A 25,840-nucleotide genomic window follows, 5' to 3' on the forward strand; every position below is an offset into this window, starting at 1 on the left:
ATTCCAGTCGATAAGCCGTACAACGGAGATTTTCTCGGTAGAAAAAAAGGGAAGTTTCTACTCGATGTATTTAAATAAACGACCATCGATCTTCGTACAGTATATTCAGTTACGCGAGGTACATACTTGAAATACTTTTGGAAACTCCGATATCGAGCAACGATTATAATTTTTCAATTATAACATTCAATCTGTCGTCCAATGAAATCTATTTTATTACACACCGAATAAGTTAGATTACATTTCAAAAAGGAAAATGAAATTCCTGCACTTTAGCTGATTACGATCTTTTCATTTACCATTCTGTAATTCAATTACTGTACTTTTGACGTAATTTCACTGATTAAATACCAGCACGGCGTTCGTTTTCATCCATGCAGTATTATTTTTATACGATTTTATCATTTTTTCCTCTATTTTTTGTTACCTGAAAAAACCTGTCGATTCTCCTTTTTTTAACAGACTTCAATAACTAACTGATTGCTCTTTCACTTTTGTAATTCTATATTTACTACAGATTCCATATAGACTTTTGTTTCAATTATAGAACGTACAGAGTAATTGAAATTGCAGATCATATTCCTAGATTAATAGAAACACATTTTTGGCTCCAATTTAGTTATGAAGTTCTAAATAGAACGGTTATCGTTTCATTTAAATAACTATTAGTCTACGTTAATACTAAAACTTGATACACTTGAAAGCTTTAAGAGGTCACAGTTCAGTTTAAAATATTTCAATCTTCTAATACCATTGAGTTTTAAATTTCCAGTTTGATAGACAGAATTATTTAGTCGAACATTTATAACCGATAAATTATGAAAGTCCGATATTCAATTTCAGATATCGGGTTGCGTGCGGAATATTATTGTAACCCAACCTAATTCAATTTACTAAGCCTTATCATTTTAATCGAAAATAGCTGAAATCGGATAATTTTCGATCGCTGCGTTCATAAAAATAATAACATGCATTGCACGATATGTACCACAAACACGTAAAAAATTCAATACATAATTTTTCATAAATATCTCGTAAACCAAAGTGTGTTGTAAACCACGCACCGAATTTTTACGCGTCCCAACTCCACGCGTCCCAACTCCACGCGTTCCAACTCCACGCGTCTTAACTCCACGCATTCCAACTCCACGCGTCTTAACTCCACGCATCCTAACTCCACGCACCGAATTTTTACGCGTCAAATCTTCACTCGTCCCAACTCCACGCGTTCCAACTCCACGCGTTCCAACTCCACGCGTCCCAACTCCACGCGTCCCAACTCCACGCGTTCCAACTCCACGCGTCTTAACTCCACGCGTCCCAACTCCACGCGTCCCAACTCCACGCACCACTTTTTTACGCGTCAAATCTTCACTCGTCCCAACTCCACGCGTCCCAACTCCACGCGTCCCAACTCCACGCATCCTAATTCCACGCGTCCTAACTCCACGCGTCCTTACTCCACACACCGCATTTCTACGCGTCAAACCTTCACGCGTCCTAACTCCACACGTCCCAACTCCACGCGTCCTAATTTCTCGCACTCAAATTTAACGCGTTGTCTCCCAGCTTGAAAGCAGCGAAAAACCGATTATTTTCACGTCGCCTACTACTGTAGGTAATCACTATTTACCACTATTACATTTAACACTGATACTATTTGATGATATTCTACACAGTGTCAGAATATACTAAACAATTCCTATTCAAGACATCCGAATCATGAAATATATGAAATACTCCAGGAAAGTTGAAACGATGCCTCTTAAATGGTATACGTTTTTTAAATCTCCTTCGGAATGAACTTTCAAATTTCACGTGACCGTAGTTGAAGCAGCCCCAATAAAACGCGGAGGTCGTAAAAGCAGGGACCGGCGAACGAAGTTTGGACGGGATATTCGTATGCGATATCGTATTCTTTTTCATCGGCGCGATTCGGCTAGCTGGCCATCGGAACGGAAGTTCGGTTGACTCGTTTACGGGCCAGCGAAAGTTTTCGCTCGCGTTTGCAAAAGTATCCACGGGATGAACGAAAAGGCTGCACCGTGACGGGATTTGATTTTCCACCGTGTTCTCGCGGTCAGGGTAAATTCGTGGTCGGCATACCCAACAAGTTCCAGGATTCTTATCGGGATTCTCTGACGTACTTCTTTCTTCTTCTGACCTACCTTTCCGACGTTCTACAGAACCGTTTGCTCTGTTTCCTTTCCTAAAATAACCCTGCGTCTCAATCGCTGGTCAAGCGTCAAGCATTGCAAGTTTTACTTCGTTTGATGACACCAATAATTGTTTTCATTTATTTACTCTTACATTGTACCATGATCGAGGTAAAAAATTGTTTAGCAAGTTAATTCTTCATTTAATTCACCTTTGTCTACTGTCAATCGAAGCAATAGTTAAAAGTGGAAAAATATCTGTTCATCGTTCCAGTTGAATACAGAGTCTTGCTCACTTTCACATAGGAATTGTACGCCACATTTTAATGGAAAGTATTGTTTTTTTTATCCGTTGGCATATTGCGAGAAATCCTCGTCACGTTCAATTGTGCTTTCATATGTGCTAGTCATATTCGATGTCCTAAGATCGCTCTGCTGTTGGCCCTCGAGCAACATCGTTTAGGCGAATGCACCGGGAAAGCTCCATTGCGGCAGAACTTCCATTACTTGATATCACCAGACGAACTGTGTCAAATGAAAGTACAATGAGACTCGCTGCACGTGAGCCTATTGCTCGCGAAAAAAAGAGACTGTTCGCAAATAACGACTGCTCCACATCGAATCATACTTTAGTGCTTCTCGCAGAATACGGGTCTAAATGTGACACATCGGCAAGTTGTTTGTCGGTCTAGCGGCTTATATCTTTTCGTCGATTTACTTGCAACATCAAGGGTATAACGGTGAACAGTTCATAGATTAACGATAGCAGACTGTACGATTCAGAAGATGCGGAGTTTCGAATGTTAGTATTATCGATTAGAAATTATTGATCGCGAAGTTCGGAAAAGCGAACATCAAATGTCGCTCAGGCATCGGTGTCAGAGAAAACGCAAACGATTCGGTAGTCTCATTGTACGTGCCTTTGGCCGCGTCTAGCTTTCCCGTTCACGTTTTCCGAGCTCTCAGCGCTACGTTTGCTAGCTCGCTGTCGTCGACGAGGCGAGATACGAAATTTTACGAGGAAACGTCCCTGCTCGCCGGTCCCGTTGCGGAAGGGGTTGCATTACCGGATGTCGTGGCACGACTCACGCGCGATAAGGATACGCGCGCTTCTCACAGTCACATCCACACGTTCCGCGCGTGTTTGCTTTGCTACGTACGAGCTTTGATACTCAACGCGAGTACTCCGGCTACCGTACATTCTGAATGGAAGATGAATGCACGCCGGCCGGATACGAAATTCCGAGATGAGAATTACATCCACCGATATCAACCTATCTCCCTTTATATTAGGGCTTTTTTGTACGTTTGACAAATTGACTGGACTGACTTCCTTTTCGAGTTTTCAAGAACGAGTTCGAAGCTGCTGTTAATAACGAGTCGCTAATGGGCGATGCGCGAATAATTCGTTGATAGCGTACAGGATTCTGCGAAGATTAAACATCCTTCAGGGACTAATTAAGTTTTCGATGTCATTTTCCTCGTCGCCCATTAAATTAAGCTATAAACGGTCCTTTACGTTCGTCTTAATCGTAACAGAAAGGTTAATTAGCATTCGACTAAATCTTTAGTCTACGCTGGAAACGATTCACCGTCGAAAGAGAATCGCGGAAATAATTGTTTTACGTCGAAGCTTTTGTAAACGAGGGCACGATGAACAATGGAGACACAGAGGAAATTCTGAAGAAAGGACTTTCGACGGAGGCGCACGGTTCACGAGACGAAGCACGATTCTGCGAATGTCTAAATTAAAGACGGACACATCGATAACAAGGGGAAACGCGCCGGTTTGCCCCTACTGATTAATTGCAATTACCTCGCCATTCGAAGAGGACGATCAAACTCGACCGGAGAAACCTTTGACAATTAAGATACTCGATGTGCACGGTGGACCGTGAAATCGCTGGTCATTAATGCACGCGTTCTCTAATCGTTCCATAGCAAAACGACTACCACGATTAATATTCGTATCGTTGTTTTTTCAACCGCGAATCAGACGTCTAAGCTTACGGAACAGCTTCTCGACATTTTATTCGACCGTTACAATGAATTACACGACCGATTCACTGTTACGACCCGGCATACAGCGGTTGGCGTTTGATTTTATTGGCACTTATTTCCGGCTCGATCGAAACCGCCTGAAATCGTAAAACAGCCGAGATTATTCCCTTTCCTTCTATTTCCCGTTCTCGTCGTGCGGGGGTTGACGTAATTTCGCGCTCACGGAAAAATCATAGAAAGCGGAAATTCTCTCGATCTCTTTACATCTTAACAGGCATGTATATTAGGCAGATCTGACTTTCAGATCTTCTCCGGTGGAGAGAGGCAACGGACGCGAAGGGGTTAATCGCCCCGCTATAAATTACTAGGCTTGATGCATTGCTGCGTGGTTGGTTGGTCTACTGAACCCCACGCTGCTCTTTGATATATGCATATATGCCTCTGTCCCTGCACGGACGCACGCGCGCCTGCTCATCACGATCTAAGACGTCTGACTGTGTCTCTATTCTGATGCAACCTGTCTTCGAATCTATGTATACCTCCATCTACATGTGTAAGCGAAGCGGCAATTGCATTCCTAATTTGTTATGCCGATCCACTAATGCTACCAATTCTGACTTCGAATCGACCTTCGTAACCTAGCAATTTCGATTCGTATTTCACCTCAGAATTTTCCGAGAATTTTCCCAGAAATCTAATCGACTTAAAGTTTCCCCGGACGATGTTTCATCGTATAAATTTCCTAATAACTGTTTACCAGACTCTATTTCTCGTGACGGGGCTCTCCAATGTTATTTCACCGCGCAGAAAATTTTCGCAGCTAACTATAGAATTATTCCGACACCCCGATACGATCTTCTCCGGTATTCCGAGATTGCATTCCGAGCATTATGTAGTCGACTATAGGTGCGTGATATACGAGGATCTACGATTGCTTTTACGCGAAGATCCGGCAAACTGAATGTCTCCCTCGTCGCTCTCGGTGTATTACAGGAAGCAATTATGACTGCAGGTTCTTTCCGGTCATATATAACGACCACCCTCCGAGTGAAGTACGGTCTTTGTCTTTAACCCTTTAAGCGGTATCGGTTACTCGCAGTTGTCGCGATATAGTTCGCTTATTTTTCGCCGTGTTCAGAACGCTCTTCAGCGAGAATTCCGGTTAACATCCCTGAACTTTTTGTTAGATTAAAATAGGAAACGGTAAGAAGATTTCTACGGCTCTAGCTGAAAACCTTTTTGCAAGGATAATTCTCACCGGTTTTAGTTACTTCACAGTATGCTCAGCGTATATTAGCATCGTTTCCACCTCTCCCTCTTTTCCATATTTTCCGCCGAAACCTCTCATGCTGACCTGTTTTCACATGCAATTATCTTAACGAGAAAAACTCGCCGGAACGTTTCGTATAATTTACTATCCGAGAAACACACCATCGCTTCGATCGTATCGCGACAGCGATAAACTTTCTGGAACTCCACGCGTTGAATTTTCCGCGGGATTAACGGCTTATTTCATCGCGAACGAGGACCTGGAAACCCTTAAAAACCGTTTACCGTTCGTGAAGATCGCATTTAGATAACTAATAGGAGCGAAGTAATTTTTGCCGCGTGAGAAATCTACGGCGTCCTCAACGGCGATATCCATGGCAGAAAAAGAAGAAGGAAACGAAAACTGGATGAAGGGTTGTTCGTTCGTCGAGTGCTCCGCGACGTTTGAAACGCGTGAATCACCGTATAATGAAGCATGAAGCTGTTTCACCGACCGAATGAATTTCACCCGGTCTTTTGACCCGTCGCGTGACACCTGTCACGAGTGCACGCGAGAAGCGCGTGTCTCACGCTCGCGTGCATCCGCGAAAAACGTACAAGATTTTTCAGCTACACTGTCACGCAGAAAGCTGACAGAAATTCGACTGTCGGAAAACGCTGGCAAACTACGATCCTAACGAAGCATCCATTTAGTTCGTTGTTGACTTTCGCTTTGTAGAATTTGTACAGTTCTTTAGAAGGGAAACGTAGTCGCCGATATTTATATTGACACTGAAATTTTCTATAGCTCTCGATTTTCTCTCCACCGTATATTTACATTTTTTCACCGCTGGTTTTCATTTTGCCACCAACAAAAATTTATCTCGTCTAAAAGTTGAACGATCGTTCGAGTGGAATTTTACGAAGTAACAAAAACCGCAGAATTCGTAATTAACGAAATTCGAAATAGCTCAGACCTCTCGTAATACGTGGAATATTTAATACGGTAATTGCTCGATTCTCCAATTGGAACGTTTTATGGAAATGGCGTTTGGTATTTATATCACTTTTGATTAATTGCGTCGCTTTAATATCACATTTGTCGGCGAACAGACGTTCGATAACGCACAGTGTTCGCGAATACCCTTCCGAAATATTCGAAATGCCCGCCACGTTGGCAAAATCTCGCGAAACAGCGAGTTCCAGCTACCGACTGAAGATATATTCCGTTTCAAAGCCAAGTCTAAACAGCTCTGAAAACCTGCAATTTCACGTTTGCACCGCTATTCACGAAAATGCCCTCTTGCCTCTTCATTTCTTTTTTACACTTCGCGTCTCTGTACACTATTTACACGGTTTTTACGCTTTGTAAACACTCCTGATTTCGCGTGCAGACTGTCTGGACACGTCAGCCTCCATTGTGCTCGGTTTCTATTCGTTCTAGACCCGGCGTGCTCCTCGAAAATTTTCTACAAATTATTTGCCCGTGGCAGATACTCCACGTACCGCTCTGTATGAAACGTGCCTGAATTATAATTTTGTGTACGCTACAGCAAAACTTGTCTGCGCGCTTACAGAGAGCTTGGGTCAAGAATTAAAACGTAATCATCGTCCAAAGACAAAATTAACACCGAATAAAAAACAGGCAACTGTTTTCAAAGGAATTTTCTTTGTACTATTTGTTCGTCGCAAAATCTGAGACCCAAAAACCATGAAAAATAATAAACACCCTGGCGTTTTAGTGGAAACAGCTTGTCAACCACAGGCAATTCAAAGAAATAATTTCTGCGTTCATTGTTAATACAAGCAGAGTCACCGATTTAGAGATAAGAACGTGGGTGAATAAACGTCCAGGCGTTTCCAGATGGGATCAAAAGTTTTCCAACCTCGTCATCCCTTGAATCCCATTTTCGATGTCCAGAAACTTTACGATTCGAATCGTACGCGTTGGACTCGTATAACTTTCGAGGCACTCGTGTATGGAAAACGATATATGTATCCTCGAACTCAGTCACATAGAGTTGGCGCGCGTGTGCGGCTGAAAGGGCTACCCACACGTACGCTATCATACGGACACGAATTTCCATCTGGACGATTCAATTTCTCGACACCGTCTACCGTCGACCTATATCTATATACAGCGATACATATATGGCTGGCTTCGCGTTCGAAAAAAGAATCCTGGATTCGTGTCTCGCGACTGATCCGCGAGTACACGTGTTGGCGAACATTTCGTCGTTCGCGTCGAATGAGAAGTCTGATATGAACGATCCTATCGAACGAGCTTTTCGAGAGCCCGCACAGAGGAACAAGAACCGCAAAGTGTCGTGAAATAACGTTTCATCGGAAGTTACAGCTGTACAACGGGAAATTTCACAGGATTTTTTCACGAGTACCGTGTTACAGCTTTTATAATTCCGGTATAAAAAGGTACTCCGTACCAACGGTCTGTAAGTATTTTCTCGTGTAATTTCAGAGAAAATTGTAAGCGCAGATGGTATAAATTTATAATGCACATTCAGTCCTCTCGCGAATAAAATTAAACAAAAGGCGAATAAATCAATGGGCAAGTTTGAAACCATTCACTCGAAACGAAGGATTGAAGTACCCTTTTATACGTTGTTTGATATTGAAATAGAGTTGTAACGGGCATCGAGAAAGCATTGACAAAATGCTGGTACCACGGCTACGAATTATACCCGTTTCAGTTGACGCGTATTGCGTCGATATCGATCATGCAGCCACGTCAAATTACGTCGTTACGTCAATTGCCAGTCGAGACGCTATTAATTAAATCCGGACGCCCTTTAACCATGACCAGCCGGAGATTTATGGTCATCCCGACTCGTACAGTCGATACGTTCGCACAGAAATTTTCTTCGCTTACCCAAAAGAACTCGCCGGAATATTTCTGCGCTTCGTGAATCTGAAACAAAATGAAGTTTCACAAAATCTCGGTGCATACACTCGATAAAATACTGGGATAAATTCAGAAACGCTTCTGCTTTATTCTGTAACATTGTTGTTTCTTATCCGCTGCCTATTATAACTCCTTTATTTTTAACTTCCTACTTTTATGCTAAAGTGGTCGCGTCAGATTTATTCGACGATAAAATTGAACTTGTGTACTGGAGGATTTAAATAGACGAGTGAAAATAAATTTTTCTCCGTTCATAACCTATCTATATTTTAATATTCGATTATTTTCGTCCTGACAGAGTTTCGAAAGCTGCTCGTTTCGTAACAGTGTAACGAAGTAATACTTTAGTGACGAATTACAGCTCCGATGTCTCTTCAAGGGATTACCGTCCCTTTGTCTAGGATCTGCACTCGCTGCACTCGAATTTGCAGTTTAAACGTTTGAAATTCTCCAGCTCGCAACGAAACGCGTCGATTCGCAACGGTTATGCACTGATATTTTCGAAGCTCCCACGAGGATTCCGAACGTAAAATTAAATCGTTCGAGAGCTTCTGGACGGGGGATAAATTTCGAGATTTCGCGTAAAACGTCGATCAACGGCGGCGAACGTCGAGATGAATTTCTAGGAAGCTGAAAACACGGTGGCGCGACCTGACGCGCACGAAACACGAGGAGACGTCGGGAATTTGCAACCAGGTCGGGATAAAACGCGACATGGAAGTAAAAAGGGGATTTACTCGACGAGCACGTTTATTGGAAAGCCTGGCGAAGGTAGCTGGCCCGTGAAGCGGAAGATACGCACCCTGTGTTTTAGAACGATTCCAAGGAATCTGCCACCAATCAGTTTTTCCCTCCCTTCTAATTCATCCGAGCTGACTTCTGACTTTCCACCGATGCAAATATAAAATATAAAATTCGATTTGATTCGGCTCGGCTAGGAAAGTAGGTTGAAAAGTCGCAGGAGGTAAACAGAGAAAAATGAAGGATGGTGACGCAAGGCGAATATCGCAAGATAAGAATAGAAGCGAATTTATTTCTCGCGTACGAAGAAATATAAATAGAAGGGGTTATAAAGCAAAGGTGTTAAAGGAAGAAAGAAGCTCCTAAGGGAAGAAATAAAGTAACGGAGAGATATCGGCAGGTAGGAGGAGAATAAAAAGTAGGATAAAGATACAGATGGTAAGATGGTGCAAACGATTTGCCTCTTCTTTCGAATTTCCTCGAGGAAAGAACAGAAGTGAAGCAATAAAGATACAGCGGAAAGGGAACGATACGGAGACGAAGGTCAAGTTAAGATCTACCAGAAATAAAAGGAACAGACACCGAGGAATAAAATAAGAGGAGGTCAAAGAGACTGCCGGTAGAAAGAAAGGAATGAAAAATGCAAGGGAGGGAGCAAGAGAGGAGAGGAGATAGTGTCTCGAGTAGCGACGCTCCTATGGAAAAGCTTTTTTCATTAAAGTACAGAAAATCTTTTTAAGGGATATAAAAGAGCGACCGACGGAATTCCTTTGGTCGACCCGAGGTCCCGGCCAGTGAAATTGCCGGCGCGATACGAGGTAAGTAGGAAGCGACTTGATAAAGGGAGAAACAAAGCGAAGGAAACCGACAGAGAGGAAGGAGTACGGCTTGAACTGGCACGAGGGGATGGTACAGGATGGAAGGAGGAAATAAGAGCGGGGTTTCATCGTGCCGGCGAAATTCCGTGTTAATGTCATTCACGGTCGATCGCTGGTACAAAAGAGCACCCGGAGTCAAAGCGTTCCGCTTTTACAAAATTGTACGATGCATTCGTCTTAGCGACACTTCGGTCTCGTTGCATGCTTCGTTGCGCTTCTTCGATCGACCATCTACGATGATAAGAAAATCCTTTTCACCGACTTTACATCCCCTCTGGACGTTGTAACTACTTTGCCGCAAATATTTTATGGACCTCTTGAACAAACTAGAAATTCAATTTTATATGCTTAGTTGAGAATGACGCAAACTAGTTCCGTTATCAGGGTTCGCATTTCCCAAACTTTTATTCCGTCAGCGTTGCATGCTTATCAGTAAAAAAGTAGCGGGACGATAACAAGAAACAACGAGCAGAAGTTTGATAAGAGACAGCGGGTTGCGGTTTCCGAATGAACTTTCCTGCTGCGGGAAATCAGCTGGAAATCGGTGCAAGAATAATCTGAACTTTATCGCGTGTATCTGCTGGATTGATCCATCGTATCGTTCGACTATTCGCGTCAAAAGGTAACCCGTCCTTTCAGACGGAGCTCCGACCACTCGACACCGTTCCTATCGACTGTTTGCCCCCAAGTTTACTCATAGAAGATCGAACCTGAATTTACGGTATCGACTCGGTCACGGGATTGATTCACGAGTAGGAAAATCTGTAGAAACGTCCCTCGTGATGCGCGTAACCGTTCCGATACTCGGACAGGGGCTAGCGATTCGTGAGAAGGGTCCGTTTTGGTTGAAGGAAGACATACGGCGTCCAGAATTCTCTCGGCAGAATGCTGCTACCGCGTCGAACGTTCCCGTAATGACGAATGTGCTTTAACGACCGTTTACTATGCTCCACGGTGCCATTACAGAAATTGCCACTGTATTCGCGCTGTAATTGACCAGATTCGCGGTTATTTCTGACGGCAAAAGTGCGAAGTGGAATTGCCGACCCGAGAACGGAACGAAGCGATTTCTTTCGGTGTCGATGCACTCCTAGATTGCACTTTCCGAGAACCTTGTAATTTGCCGAACCTCCGCTGTTATAAAAGCTCGAATAAAAGTGCATTTCGCTCTCCATAAAATTAACCTACCGAGCTTAAGATTTTTCTCCGTAAAACTAGTGTAGCGATACCGTGTTTTCGAGTCGAATGAACACGTCGATCGTTGGCATACAGGCAGATGTGCTAATCGTCGTTGTAAATGAACTGCGTATCAAGCACCGTCAGACCAGTGAACCAATAGAGTAGCAGCTGTTCCCGAGGATCGGTTAGGTCAGTCAAGTATTGCTGATTCGTAACGCGTCTGTCCAGGCCCCTAATTCAAGATCCATTTCAGACGATACTGCGGGTACGTTATGCAATCCTGGCAGATACGCTATCGGTCGTTGGATGCTCGGTAACACAATGGCGTCAACGTGCCTCCAGATACTGGTTGCATAAGCAGCGTCACGGTAAAGACGAACCTAACCCAGTCAGGGGAGCGTAGAGCGAGCGAGAGAGAGGATCGAGAGGATCTGGCCAGTTGTCACAAACCTCGGCGAGTGATCTATGCCTCTAATTAATGGCAATCTCCGGAGGGTACTAGCTTTCCACGTGGATTTCAATTATCTCCCATCAGTTCGTTCGGTCCGTTCGGTAAACCGATTAAAGTTTTTGCAATCCGGATGCTCCGAAGCGTTCGAGTTTAACGTTCTGTTCACCGCAGCCCCATTGGGATTCAACCAATGGCGCACTCGAGTAAAAGTGAACCGAGTCTCAGACTCTTTGATTCGTTTCGATTACCCAGGAACGTGTTAGTTTTGAAACGTTGAGCGATTTAAGCCGTGTTCGTGGTTGAACGTGCAACTTGACGGTAATAAGCTTTCGTGTATCGATTACGTTAGTTTTCTTGCCGGTATCGCGTTCAGCGTTCGTTACCGAAAACGTGAACGGATTACGTTTTACCCCGCGCTAACTTTAATCATTAGAATAATATCAAGACACCGTGAAACGAACGGAATTGGAATGAAATATTCATGAGGCTTTGCGTAACGTACCGTCAGCATACGTAATGGGAAAACCTCGAGCTTCATGTAATTAACGTATGTAACAGGTATCCTGTCTACGGAATTAGACGTTTCGATACCTTTATGGGTCGATAATTTCCGCTCGAAAAATATCGGTGAAACGTCTCTCCGTCCGTGCGCGTTCGATGAAAATTCCACGGGCGCCGTTATTGCCGACAAATATCTTTCAAGTTCACCGAAAAACAGTAATCGCGTTTTCACCTCCTATCTGTTTCCTTCCGACAGATGTTTCGCTACACTCGCATTATCCTGCATCGTAACCATTCGATATAAAACGTTTCACGCAGAAACCCGTCCATTTTACATGTTCAAAGTCAGCCACGTTGAAAAACGACCCAAGTATTCGCCATAACGAAATCGCCCCGAGGTAAGCGTGTAATTCTACGGCAGCTCTTTCCTGCGAGCGCGCGCGCTACCAACCACTGTTCACGGCGTACAAACACCATTACAACCACGAGCTGCAGCTTCTATAATACACGCCATAAAAGTAATTCACTTTTCCGTGTGCATCATCCAATATCGTTTCCGGCATCGAAACGCGGCCGGAATCAAAATGTACGGGTAAGTTAAGCTTTCAAGCTGTTTCCCTTCTCCTTTTTTCTCTACCCATCTCCTCCAGCTACGCGGGGCGTGCAATCCAGCTCGCTTCATGAAACATTCCTCGCGCGGAACGCGGCATTTTCCTTCTCATCGATACACCTTGCATCAGCCTGGCTTCGTCGAGAATCCTTACAGCTTTGTCTCTTTTCGTTCATTTTGCGACGTCTCTCAAACCTTCATTATCCGCCGTATATTTCGACTGTTTCAATTTTCTAAATGGACCTGTTGATAAATCTTGATGAAGTAGATTTCGATTTGGTTGTACGAGACTCGAGGATTTGGACGTAGAATTGAAACGAGTAGATCTGGACATACGGAGATGTGTAAGAGTTGGACTTGCAACATGTGGATTTGGCACGAATGGATTCGGAGAAGGAGACCTGTAGATCTGGATCTCGCGGAGTTGGGATACGTAAAGTTCGCGAGGATTTCTGGGTTGTAAGTTTCTGGCGAATGGAGTTCGAAAGCGTGGAATTGGATCCCGAAGCTGGAACGCGTGGAATTTCGGCGTGTAAATTTAGAATGCGCAAATGGGAGCCGAGTGGATTTTGGGAATGTTGCGTAGAACTCGCTGGTATCCGAATGTAACGCGTGTATTTTCCTCAGGCTCCACTCTTTCCCCTAAGTCTCTTCGAAATATAAGCAGTACGTGTTCCACGAAAAGAGTCCTATGCAAACGTTGCAACGACCCACTTTCTGATATTTCATTTCATTTTTTACAAGTCCCAGGGTAGTCGAGGGCTATGAAACTCTGTCATCGACAAATGTTCGTGTCTCTAAGAGTTATATAAGATTAAATGGTAAACGAGGCTCGAATACGGATGGTTGGAGCGGAATTATTCACACGTAGAACGGAAATGTTTTCGTATCCTGTTGGTGGTAGACCGGTCGGTTCTTTGCCGATGCAATTGCAGTTGCCAGGCTGTGCAGCGGGGTGTAACCACGGAACGACGGATAAACCGGTCTAGACCTGGCAGATCCTTGCCCAGGAAAGATTTTCGTCGGTTGCCAAGCTTTGGCAAACTGCCCGTCCGCCCGAGAGCTTGGTCTGGCTCTATTTACCGGAGGAATTCCAGTGATTATCGGCAAAGGATTTACAGGAGGGCCTCTCTCGTCGCCATTTCTGTGTCGCTGCTGATTAGAAGTTTACATCCGTCCGGGCAGCATATGTCTCGAATGTCTCACGCTGGTAACTTCTTACCTGCGGATCCATCGTCCGTGAAATGTGCAGCTTAACGATGCAACTTGAGAGAAATTTCGAACGCGATAATCCAGTGAAAGGGTTAATTTTTGTCTCCGGTGCCCTCGTTGTTTGCTGGCTCGAAACTTTACCTACTCTATACACATTCCTCTTCGTCGTCATCCGTCTTGTTCTTCGAGACAACCTTAACGTTCCGCGTTTGTTGGTTTTTCAAGCTCGTGCACGCGTTTTGCATGCTCTTCTCCCATTCTCCGCTGCCTCTCGCTGCACTTTCTGTACAATATTTTTTAGTGGCCGTTTGAAGCGCACAGAAAACTTTAGAATACATTTTCAACGTTGGAAATGTACATAAATTGCGGTCGCGAGTGGACGGCGACGCGGGAAAAAAAATGAAACGCACATATAGTTGGCCGAAACGATGCACAATACATTTTCGTGTTTCATACGAGATAAAATGGATTCTCAATAAGCGCGTGCCATATTTATTTCTGCCGTTGTACGTATCCGGCGTATGCACCTCGAAAATAAAAACAGGGTGTAATTAAAAAAAATGAGAGAGGAAAATACACAGGCAGCACTCCGGTCGGATTCCCCGGTTGCAGAAAAGCTCGTTTCGAATAGAAACAAAGTTTTGTCGAAACACGGATCCTCGAGAAATCTCATCTAGCGAATGTTGAAACGCGATACGAATAATTCCTCCGCCTAATTAAGCTACGGACACTGAAGAGGGTTCGTTCCGTTAAATCTTTATTCTTGCGAGTCTTCTATTTTTTTAACGCGTTACACGGACCTTTCAGGTAAAATTATTCGATATTAATTTAAACCCGGCTAGAGTAATTCACGTTATCCGAATCCTCGTAATCCGTTTCAATCATACGATTTCAATTGCGCTATTAACGAGGCGTTCGATCAAAGGTTTATTAATTGATGCCAATAAATTTATTAATACTTTGAATTGGACGTGACGTATGAACTTTCAGTTATGTCGAGTATAAAAATGCTTAATAGTAGTTTGTAAAAGCTGAAATTTTATTCGGTTTAGTTACATAATCTGCTGTATGATAAAATGATTATCCGATATTCTTGGCAACGAATTCGGATAGTTAATCACAAACAAGATCACGCCTATAGAGATACGAGATGGTGGTCGTGAAAGAGCATTCACGCGTGCACTCGTAAATTAACAGAGGCACGCGGTGAATTACTCATTTCGCGGTTTTCGGCCCAGGCCCGTTCAGCGCTTTAATATTCGTGCGTCAGTCGCATGATCGAAACGCTATTAAATGTAATTATCGGTATTGGCCGTGTGATCTGCAAATTTCGACCGACTACGATTTATGCGACGAGTTTAGCGCCGCGTGAAGGCTCGAACGCGTCGAAAACATGGCTTTACGCCTCGTACATCGTGCCCCCTCTACACAGCGTGTACGTAGAAATTTCGATACAATGCAATAACCTCGCCGTTCTCTAACTAATTGCAATTATTTAACCAAGGTGTGGTTGAATTATCGGTCAGAACGTTTTACACGGATAACCGTTTGCGAAACTGAACTCCGAACACGGTTCGTGCGAACCCCTTTTATTTATGCAAATTCTTAACAAATACACCACTCTAATTACTTCGAGATTAGAAAGTTGCGTGATGCTGTTACCTTCATACATTTGCATACTGCATACGAAAGCGGTTGGTGAAGCGTTTCAACAATTCAACAGAGTCAATTCCTATTGGCCGTTTCTTGACCCCGCATTATTACGTGTCACTGTACAATGCGTGCAGACATTATGGCTGCCGATACGGTGACACGTGGCCTACAAGCCTTGCACGCGTTAAGTTTCGACACGTGGAATTGGAGACATGGAGGCTAGTTCAAACGCGAGAAACGTATGATCAAAGCTCTCGAGCGATTTGTACTTCAGGATGATGGAGGATAATATTTTTTTAATTCACCCCCATAAAAACGTCAAGTTCTGGTAAATGGCGCGGAAGGGAAAACGCGAGGAATCGAGAAGCTCCAGAAACGTAAATTGTTAGGTTTGTGCTCGACGCGGAAAAATCGGGACCAGTTACGGACAACGGGATCGATCATGCAAATGGGTTAATTAACTCGGCAATGGTCGCGTGCGTTTGGTACCGTAAATGGTCACGTTGATGATAACAGTTATTCTCTGTAAGTTTTATCGTTTTGTCGATAACGAAACGATTCGGTACATTGGAGCGAGTGTACCTTTTTTATGGAGAAATCCTGTTGAATGTCCGCCTTCGTTATTATTACGGTTTCCGCAATCAATCAAAGAGAACGTTAACCCTTTAAAAGATGGTAATAAAACTGCAAATTTTCATGGAAGCTTTAAAATGTTGTTGGATACCTCTGTTCGAGTGTTTCCGCTCAATTTCGTGCGTTTTCAAATCGTTCCGAACAACAGATAGGCTTAAGTGAAACATGAATTATTCACCGGTCTAAACGATGATGGCCTATGAAAATCGCCGTTGCATACACGCTCGTATTTCATTCGGTCTATAATTTTAATCTAATCAGAATGGTGTCGATTTTAAGCGTCGAGGGTGACTCCACAGGGTCGATCACGTATCTAACGTGTAACGAAACTATGTAATAAACGATCTGATTGGAATAGATCGTGCACGGCGAATTCGGCTGTTCGTTAGAATGCACGGTGCAGCTGCTTCCGTAGAACCACGTGACTAGAGAATATTCATGATTGCACTGTCGCTGGGTCGTGAAAGGGTTTCGCAGTAGTTTCCTGTGATCGGACTATATGCTCTTCATCGGCATTAGTGTCGAGTCACGCACCACGTTAAAACTTGTTCCAATGTCCAGTCTATCGTAATTTCGTATTCCGTTAACACGTTTACCGTCGTCGCCAAAATTATCATACCGTAATAAACTTGAACAACTATTGTTCGGATTATCATTGTTATGATAATTATATTTTCTTTTCAATTTTTCCCTCGATAACGGACAATGAATATTACGGGAAGTTTGCATAACGAGATGGTTAGATCTGGGAAACAGGAAGAACACCGTTAAGGAATCTTCAGTTAATTAAATACCTCTGAACGAGTTCTTTGACACTTTCATTGCCAGTCGCTAATAAAATCAGGAGTCATTTCCCCGCGATAATGGCGTCAATTAATTCGTTCGATTCTTTGATGGCGTAACGCTCGATGTGGCAAAAATCACGGCGAGAAGCAAATAAACGAATGTGAAAAACTTTTCTGTGAAATTTTTTTAAATAAATTCTCGCCTCGCCAGCACTCATTTTCGAGGGAAACGATATGGAACTCGTTGAAAGCGCGGTTTGATTCGAGTTGCGATGCGGATGAAAATGCTGTTTCAGAAATATCATGTTCGGCGTAAATAAAATCTTTGAAATGTTCAAATCAACCAATTTTTCGAAACGAACAGTTATTTTGTGTCGAAAGCATTGACGATTTTTTGCTAGGACATTAATTTTCTGCTTTCCAAAGAACATGAATGCAGTAAGGTTCGCGTAACATAGTCTCCAATGTTACAAAATATTTTCTCTAACTTTGTGCGAGGCGGTGATTAAACATTTTCGATCACGTTGTTTTGAAATACGTCGGAAAAAGGCAGGGTTATCAGGAATTTAACGAAACGAAGGGAAGGAAAAAGGTGCGTCGAGAGGGTCTTGGCGAATGAGAAGGGCCGAGGTTAATCCGTGCGAATCTAAATTAAGGGTCGAGGGCCAAGTTGGATAGATAGCTCCGGAGCGAATCTAGTTCCGCTGGAACAGTCAGACGGAAAAGTAAATCCGTCGTTCTAACCTCCGCGGGGAAACATTCGTAGAGTTTGGCCAATTTGAAATTATTCCGCCAGCTACACCGGATTACTTGACACCGACCCTGGAAAAGAACGCTCTCGTTTCCCGCCGACGAGTTCCGTGTACCTTCAATTTATCTTACTTCCCGTACTTCCTTCCTGTTGCGAGATCCTCTGGGGTACTCGAGGGGCCTCCAAGAATTCTCCCCTCGAATATCGTTTAGGGTAATACGATGACGGAGTAATTTTTACGGACCGAAAATATTCGACGTTTTCCTGCGATCATGAGACGCGCATGATTCAACGCTAAACACGGCATGTGTACAATTATGTAATATGATTGTATATCGTGTAACTTGAAGTTGATAATGAAGTCGAAATATAAATTGGTACATCTTGATGAAAATACAGATTTCAATCGCTTTAACAAATTGTGTAATTTATAAGTACTTGTGGAGGGTCATTTGATATGTTTGGTAGATCAATTTAGATTATACGAATATACGTTCAGACTCGATGATTCTCCCTCGATTCTTGACACAGTATCCACAATTTAAGTACCAAGTAGAATATCGAATCAATTTAGATTAAAGGAATTCTTAAGAATGTCGTAAAATTTGCAATTTAGCGAAGGTGGGTTCGTAATTCGTTGAAGTAGGCAGGCGAAGCGTGCTCGATCCACGAGAGGGCCGTTCGGTACGGTCCCAATTTCCCCAGGCGACCGTATTACGCCGTGAAATGGTCCCAAAGTGGTTCGCAATAATAATGCGGAGTGGATGCACGCGCATCGTCGATAGTCTGCCTAGGGAAACGTCATCAATCATGCGGAGGCCGATGTTCGTATAAGTATACACGGGTCGTCGAGGTGCGTTGCACTCGACAAGATGAGCGGTGTTGTTGCTCTTCTGCCTGCCATAATGTTCATCGACAGCGATCAGAATGCGTTGCTAATCGCTATCGATCATTATATTGCTAGAACGCCCGTGGCGAGTTAATGTTCCCTCGTCCGTGTTCCGTATTTTCTTCGTGGCGTAACGAAACGGATAATTACAATGTTAATTACGTACATTGTGTATCGATTGTCAACTTGAAAAGTTTGGCTCTTAAACATAAGAGGGTGATGAAAATTGTATCGAGTGTTTGATACTCGACTAACTGACGCGAATGTTCAGGCTAAAGCAATTTCTAAACGAGGTGCGAGTGGCACCACTGGTTAATATCACACTCCGATAATTGATTATCGAGAAGCTACTCTATCAATAACCGTGCGCTAAATTCGTTAATTACATTTTTGGGGATAAACATAGAGTAATTAACAGAGCCGATGCTAGCGTATCAGTGAAACTAGGCTATTCAATTTTCCTCTGTGGGATTCGTGAGCTGTCAATGGACTACGAACACGGCTGTAATTAATTATCGATCGATAATAAGATAGATGTATAAATTAGTAGCGGGTATTAATCTGATTACCGGAATAACGATCAGAAGAATGATCAGGTCTCTTGTTAGTTCAATAATTTTTCTGTGGGCAAAATTCGTGCATCAGGAAAGGTTGGGAAGTTTTCAGAAACGAGATGGAATCATTGAGGTAAATCAATTTATGGAAGTGAACATCTTGCAGCGTAATTATAATGTATTATACGTGATTTTCGGGAAAGCTACTTAGCAATGAATTCGGAACTTTTCATACAGTAAAACGTTACCGATTAGATGGGTCGAGATCAAAGCTCCCTTTGATCTTTCCACGTTCATCCAATACATTTCGAGCCACGAATTTGAAATACATTTTACGAATAAAATGGACAAACCAGACGTCCCGTGTCTGATAAATTGCAGCAAAAATTTAATAAGTAAATCGAATTTTAGTCGGTGTCTGCTCCATTGTTTAAAGTGCAAGAAATTTCACCAAGTACATCCCCTTTCGTCTTCGTAATGATATTATCGATAAGTACTCGAAGTAGAAAAACCGAAAAGGACTGATTAGGGAATAAGGGAGAGTAGTGGCAAGAAGAGCCACCCGAGGCGCAATAATCCGACCTTGAAACCGCCCCGAACGTCACTTTCGCTGTTTCATTTTCAATCCCCGGTGGCGGTCACTCGTTCACCCTTCGTTCTCGATCGCGAGATAGCAGGGTGACCACCAACCGCGAGAAAAATACGTCGCGAACATCGACGAGTCTCGCGCGGGATAAACGAGGGTGAAGCGTAGGGCGCGAAACGGTGCTCGCGAAAGGGGACGAAGGGAGAAGTTTCGTACAAAGCTTCGCAAACAATACACGAGGATTTAGACAATTGGCGCGATCAAAATGGCCGCGCAACCCTCTCCCAGGGGGATGAAACCCGTGCGCAACACGCTTTCAGTTTTATGGACGCGAGTGGCCGGAAAAGCGATTCTCTGCGGAACGTAAAAAACGATGGAATAAAATAAAATGCACGGAAACACGGAGAAAGAGAAATTGTTCGCGTAGCAGTGGAGGGGAGTTTCGAAGCGCAGGCCCGTCATCGTCGCAGCTGCAACCGCGTCGACGCTACCGTTTCTCTACCTTTATTCTCTGCCTTTTTGATAGGCGAAAAAATCTCGGCCGCCGCTTTCTCCTTGCTCTCGTGGAAACAAGGGACATCGAGATCGAGAGGCGGTCCTTTTTTGTTTCTGTGAACCGAGCGTTTCAACGTAACAGGTTAATATCGTCGACGGAACAAAAAAAGGCGAATGCGTTCTCTTAATCGTGGATCCGCGAGGACGAATTCTTTCCACGCTTTTTAAACGGAACGAGGCAGAAACTGACAAAGTTCTGACTCCCTCGCGACGAGTACCGGGAATTCTCGTCCCGGGTCAAAGTACCATTAATTTCGTCATTAGCACGGGCTCTGCATCTTCGTAGTCTGCCCTCGTCAAATCGTAGCACAGTTTCATCGGAACCGAACGTAACGAGTTTCATAGAATACTTCAGAATCGAGTCGAAAAGGGCTGGGAAATAAGTACTCCGCGGGGTGGTTGGCTCATTTCATTACCGGTGATTGAGAAGTGGGTATCGTGATTCGGTGTTTCTCGATGATTCCGCGGCTCTGTAATTGGATGTTTCGTGCAACGAGTCTAGGGAAAAATATCAAGATTGCCGGGATGAACTTTCTAAAGCGCTGCTTCATAATTCTTTCGAGTTTATTAGCGAGATGATTATTTCGAATACGGTATAGAATAAGTCTCGCTCGAGTTCAGGCTCGAGTAACGTCGAATAACAGACGCGTCGAATGCAAATATTCCTCGTCGCGCGAGTATCCGACACGTTCGGAAGGTTCTCCGAACTTAAAATTCTGTTTAAATCTTCTCGGAGCACACGGCTTTCCTTTCCATCGCGGGAACACACGATAGGAAAATGTTCCGCATCCAAGAAAATTCAGTTCCACCATTAATTTTCGCTCAACTTTCTTAAAAGACGCGTTACCCGCTCGTCTCTATTCAACAACAATCCCCTTTACGGATAACGAGTCACGTTCGGAGTTACCGCAGCCTTGGCTCACACACGACGCTTTTCGAAACCAGGGATCGGCTTACGTGTCGCAACTTAGAAGCAGTTTACCATCGCAAACCACCGGATAGAAGGATCGGTCCGTGTCGTGCAACGAAAAGACGTCACGGGACGTACACGTGCGCCGACACGATCACTTTCGGCAACCAAACTTTTCGCTGGAAAACTATTACCGTCTGAATACAAAGTGCACGCTGTACACCGTTTAATGGCGTCGGAAACGCGAAACTTTCATTTCGGAGGTTAAATTACTCGGTTCGGAGATTAACCTTTTCGGCGTAGCTCGATTATCGACGCGTTCCGAGACTCTGCAAACTTATTCTAGCTTTAAGTATGGCAAAGAAGCAAGATTTCGAGTGCCATAATTTTGGTCCAATCTCCAGGTGGTAACCCTGTACTCCGCCAAATTGAGTTCATCTTTTACGATCGTACACCGCAAATTGAACAGCGCTCTAATGATTTCGTCTTCTCCCCTGGTGGTGTTTACGCCGTATTTACGGCAACTACGTGCTTTCTACTGGCCCACGCACCACTACCACCCCATAAACTACCATCGTTTCGATTGTTTTCCAATCTATGCCTTCTCCGTGCCACCTATCGAGAATGCTTCAACGAAATGGAACAACCAGGGTGGAATCACCATTTTCTCGCCATTAAACGCTGAACATTGTATCTTACGCGAAACGTTTCGGAAGTTCGATTTACATAGCAAAGTTTATTGGTGTCTTTGTAATCGAGATTCAACCTCGACTTGCGAAATTTGTTTCAAGATTTTAATTGCTTTCCGCGCACGGTGAGGTTATATTTATACACCGACTATTGATCGTGTTTAATTATAAGCCCTACCCGCGATGTAATTCTCGTTGAAAGAAGTTCAACTGTACTTAGCCTGCTACCCTACAGCTTCCTACCGAACAAACTCTGCCATGAAACTCCCTAACTCCGAGCCCCCATTTTCCGCCGTTCAACCCTCGACGCGCTAATGCACCTAAGGTGCGATTCATCTTTTAATCCAGCTTCTACGAATTTACACGGTCGCTCGCCTCAGCGATGAAGCCGATAATCTACAGTCCTTTTACCATACTGGCTTTTAATACGTTTGCTTTACACCTGGCTGAATTCCAGAGAAATATTTTAAAAAACGTACCGCGTTTATTTGAAAACTTTACTGAATGGGAAAGTATCCGCGGATTCAATCCTTTCAATACCATTGGCTATGGATGTTCTAAAAATTAGTTTATCCTGTAGTTCATTTTGAAACGTAATTCCTTGCTCGATAATTAACGAAGATACGGTGCTTAAAAGTTTTGTTCTTTATCGTTCCTATCTGTTTTGCGGGATAAAACGCGCATATTAAATTCCCTATTTACGCTGATTGCACCGCATAACGTTGTGTGCGAAGCACGGAAGATTAGTTTATAAATACAGTTCCCCGTTTGGAATGTAATTAATACCGTGGTCGAATCTTATGAATTATTTATCGAAAGCAATTACTTTTTCTGCGCAATGAACGTTTCTCAAAACATTAAAATTATAACCCCTGTCGAAAGGTTAAATTTCAACTCGTGAATCCTGCATGAATGTAATTGTGCGTTAATTAATTTGTTACTGATAGTTAATTAATTTTCCAAACTGATTAATTTGTCCCGGGATCGACAGGCTGTATGTTCTAATTCGTATGCGAGTGGGAACAATTAATGTTTGTATACGTTTCCACGAAATATGTATTATAGAATAGATTTGATTCTCCCGAAAATAATTGCATAATTAATAGATTAATAACTATGGTAATTCGGTGTCAGTTGTTCGGGAACGAAATCGAATAACCATCGATAAACACGATAGCTTTGCATAATATGTTAAACAAAAATTCCCGGAAATTTCAGCAGAAATAATAGCGATGTTCGAGGAAACGAAGAAACTACCTTACGCGTTCCCGTTCGGCAGAAATTGAATTTTCATAGCTACGTCACGAAGCGAGGGGAGACGATCGACATCTCCAATTTTCCTGATCGCTTTTCCGAACGCATGAATAAAATACTGCGTATCCTCGAACACTAGACTGGAAGCTTCCGACTCTATTTTTCGGGCCATTTATCATCGACTGCAAAAGCGTATTCTCTGTATAGAAAACTCGTTCAGCATATTCCACGCACGAAGCATCGAATGCCAAGAATCTCCCAGCAGAATTAATTTCCGACGCAGCGACACGGTAATTACTCCCCATTACAGTGCCCGATTTATAAAATCTGCAGCGTACGAATGTACTATTAGAGGAATATCGGATAGGACCCATTAGGAAAAGGATTCGAAAGAAAGAATAGAAGAAATCATAACAATCGGATTACACGAGATCGGCCAGAGTGCCTTTTACAGCGTCGCGATGTTTTATTAAAAGTGGAACAGCGTGGGAGTTTCCGTGATGATAAAAAATCCATCAACCCAATTCCCTGGACTTTCGCGAGAACGTTTCGTGTTGGTGTTTGACCGAGACCCGACGAAAGTGGAACGAGCTCGCCCTAGGAATGTGTACATTGTACTCGCCGCGGTGAAATGATATAGACAGAGCAGGCAGCAACAGCGACACAAGGGGTTGCTATAATGAGCGGCACGACCTCGACATGTAGGCCAAGCTTTGACGCATACCTGCACCAGCCGCGTGCACACTACCTGGACTTTCCATCGCGAAAAGGTCGTTAAAGTGAGAACGATCAGAAGTGGATACGTCGCGTCGCTGGAAAGCAGATTTTACTGTCCGTCGGGGCTGCTCGTCCCGCCGCTCGATATTGCGACCTCCCATCCGATCAATCGAATAATATTCCACGGCTTGAAATTTCGAGGCTTCGGATAATATCCCAATGGCCTAAATGATATTCTGAGAATTCAAACGATATTCCACGTATGCAAAAGGTATCGCGGGATTCCAAAGGTTCGACCAATATTCCCGGCGAATCGAAGCTCTTAAGCATAACTGGATTTCCGGTATATCTGCCCTGAAAAAGCTCGGCAAACAGGAAATCTGCAGTATTAAATTTTCGAGCAAAGTTATTTCAACGACTTCGTCTCGATTTTGGGGCAATTAATCGATAGATTGTGTACGTACGTTTATGATATTGGACCGAAAAGATTGTTAATGCGGTCAGCGATGTTTGAGTCCAAAAAAAGGACAAGGTATAATCGATTCCACGAAATTAGAGTGCAGTTATGCTCGAGGAATCGAAAGAAACGGCCGAAGAACGTTCTTTTCCCCCTGTTCGCTCAACGACCTTGCATAATTTAATAATTGCCGGCTGAAGATGTTCCCGTTCGTCTGCGATTCCTTTGTCGGCCAACGGAGTCGAGGAAGAGCGAGAAACGTCATTAATTAAACTCTCAGACGGTGTGCAGCACGGTCCATTCCAGAAAGGCTAATATTTCGTTCATCGTGTCATTAATTTATATAATGGATTCGTTCAGTCGTTCCGGCGGCTGTTCTCAGAACGAACGTTACGAGGATCGTTAGCATAAGCAATGTTTAATTGCGATTAAACCTCGGAGTGGAAAGCACCGCGCTCATTAATAAACGTTTATGCATCGTTTCCAATTGCGACTAGCTTACTTGCACTCTCGCATGAATGAGAGCAATTATTAAAATCTTAAGCACCTCGGTACCACCGCGAAAAGAGAATGCGCCCGTCAGAATCGAGCCATTTAAATTTATTCGAGCGATCATTCGATGTTTCTTTTACGTGTGCTACATTTCAGAACCGTGTCGAGGTTAGTGTAGAGATGCGCGGATAAGAAACACTGCTGCAAAGTTTTCTTTAACCCTCTATCGATTTTTAAGATTCTGCGTTAAACCTCAACCTTCAGAACCTCAAGCTTGGTAAATCTGGAATTACAGATCCCTGTACGTTCTTTAAAAGCTACAAATACCTTTACGTTTCGAATAAAATTCGTACCTGAAACTGAGACTATAAAATCGTGTTCTCGGGGATAATACTAAGGACTGTTTTCACAAAGTTATCGTCGAGGATTATCGAGAAAGAAAAGAAACACAAGGACGAGCGTTTTCACGGTGTTCGAAAGTGGAAGAAGTTTCGGTGTCCATAACCCGACCGATGGTCTGAAAGCGTCGTGTAATTAAACGGAACTGTAACTCGAAATCCATCTCGATGACGAGAGAAAGAGAGAGAGCCTCAAACTTCTGGAAGTCGTAGCAGATTACGAGAAACGAACGATGCATATCGACCGGGTTTTCCACAGGGACGAAGATTCATGTCCGTCGTAAACGAATCAAAGGCTGCTTTGAACCGAGGATACTTCTCCAGAGATAGCAAAAGTATTTGATTTCAAGTTACTCCGCTGTTTAACTTCCCTGCAACTTCTACGGTCCTCTAATGCATAGATTTACGGTTCGACTAGATGTTCAACCAACTATTTCCGAACGGAGAACACGTTTCATCGAGATCCACGGTGTTTAAGATCCTCATCGGCGATTTTTCCTCCTGGGTAAACTTTTCTCTGTGTGAATCGACCTTTAACTGAAAAATAATCGATATCCTCGTACAAACGTTCCAGTGAAATTGAAATCAGTTGAAACTGTTTGAAATTACTGCGCTGGTGT

At 43.4% G+C, this 25,840-nt stretch overlaps 1 protein-coding gene across 4 annotated transcripts in view; it reads right to left on the reverse strand.

The window, feature by feature from the left end:
• The window catches only part of LOC100881712 (uncharacterized), a 131,391-nt gene that overhangs the window by 74,089 nt on the left and 31,462 nt on the right, over positions 1-25,840 (reverse strand). For 2 of the 4 annotated variants that reach the window (XM_076540202.1, XM_076540200.1), the window contains exon 2: positions 8,293-8,331. The exons of the other annotated variants lie outside the window; for them this stretch is intronic. The gene's annotated coding sequence lies outside the window, so the exon portion shown is untranslated. The remainder of the gene's footprint in view (positions 1-8,292; positions 8,332-25,840) is intronic. 4 annotated transcript variants of the gene reach the window in all.

This window comes from Megachile rotundata, chromosome 15, assembly GCF_050947335.1.
Source record: "Megachile rotundata isolate GNS110a chromosome 15, iyMegRotu1, whole genome shotgun sequence".
NCBI classification, from domain to species: Eukaryota; Metazoa; Arthropoda; class Insecta; order Hymenoptera; family Megachilidae; genus Megachile; species Megachile rotundata.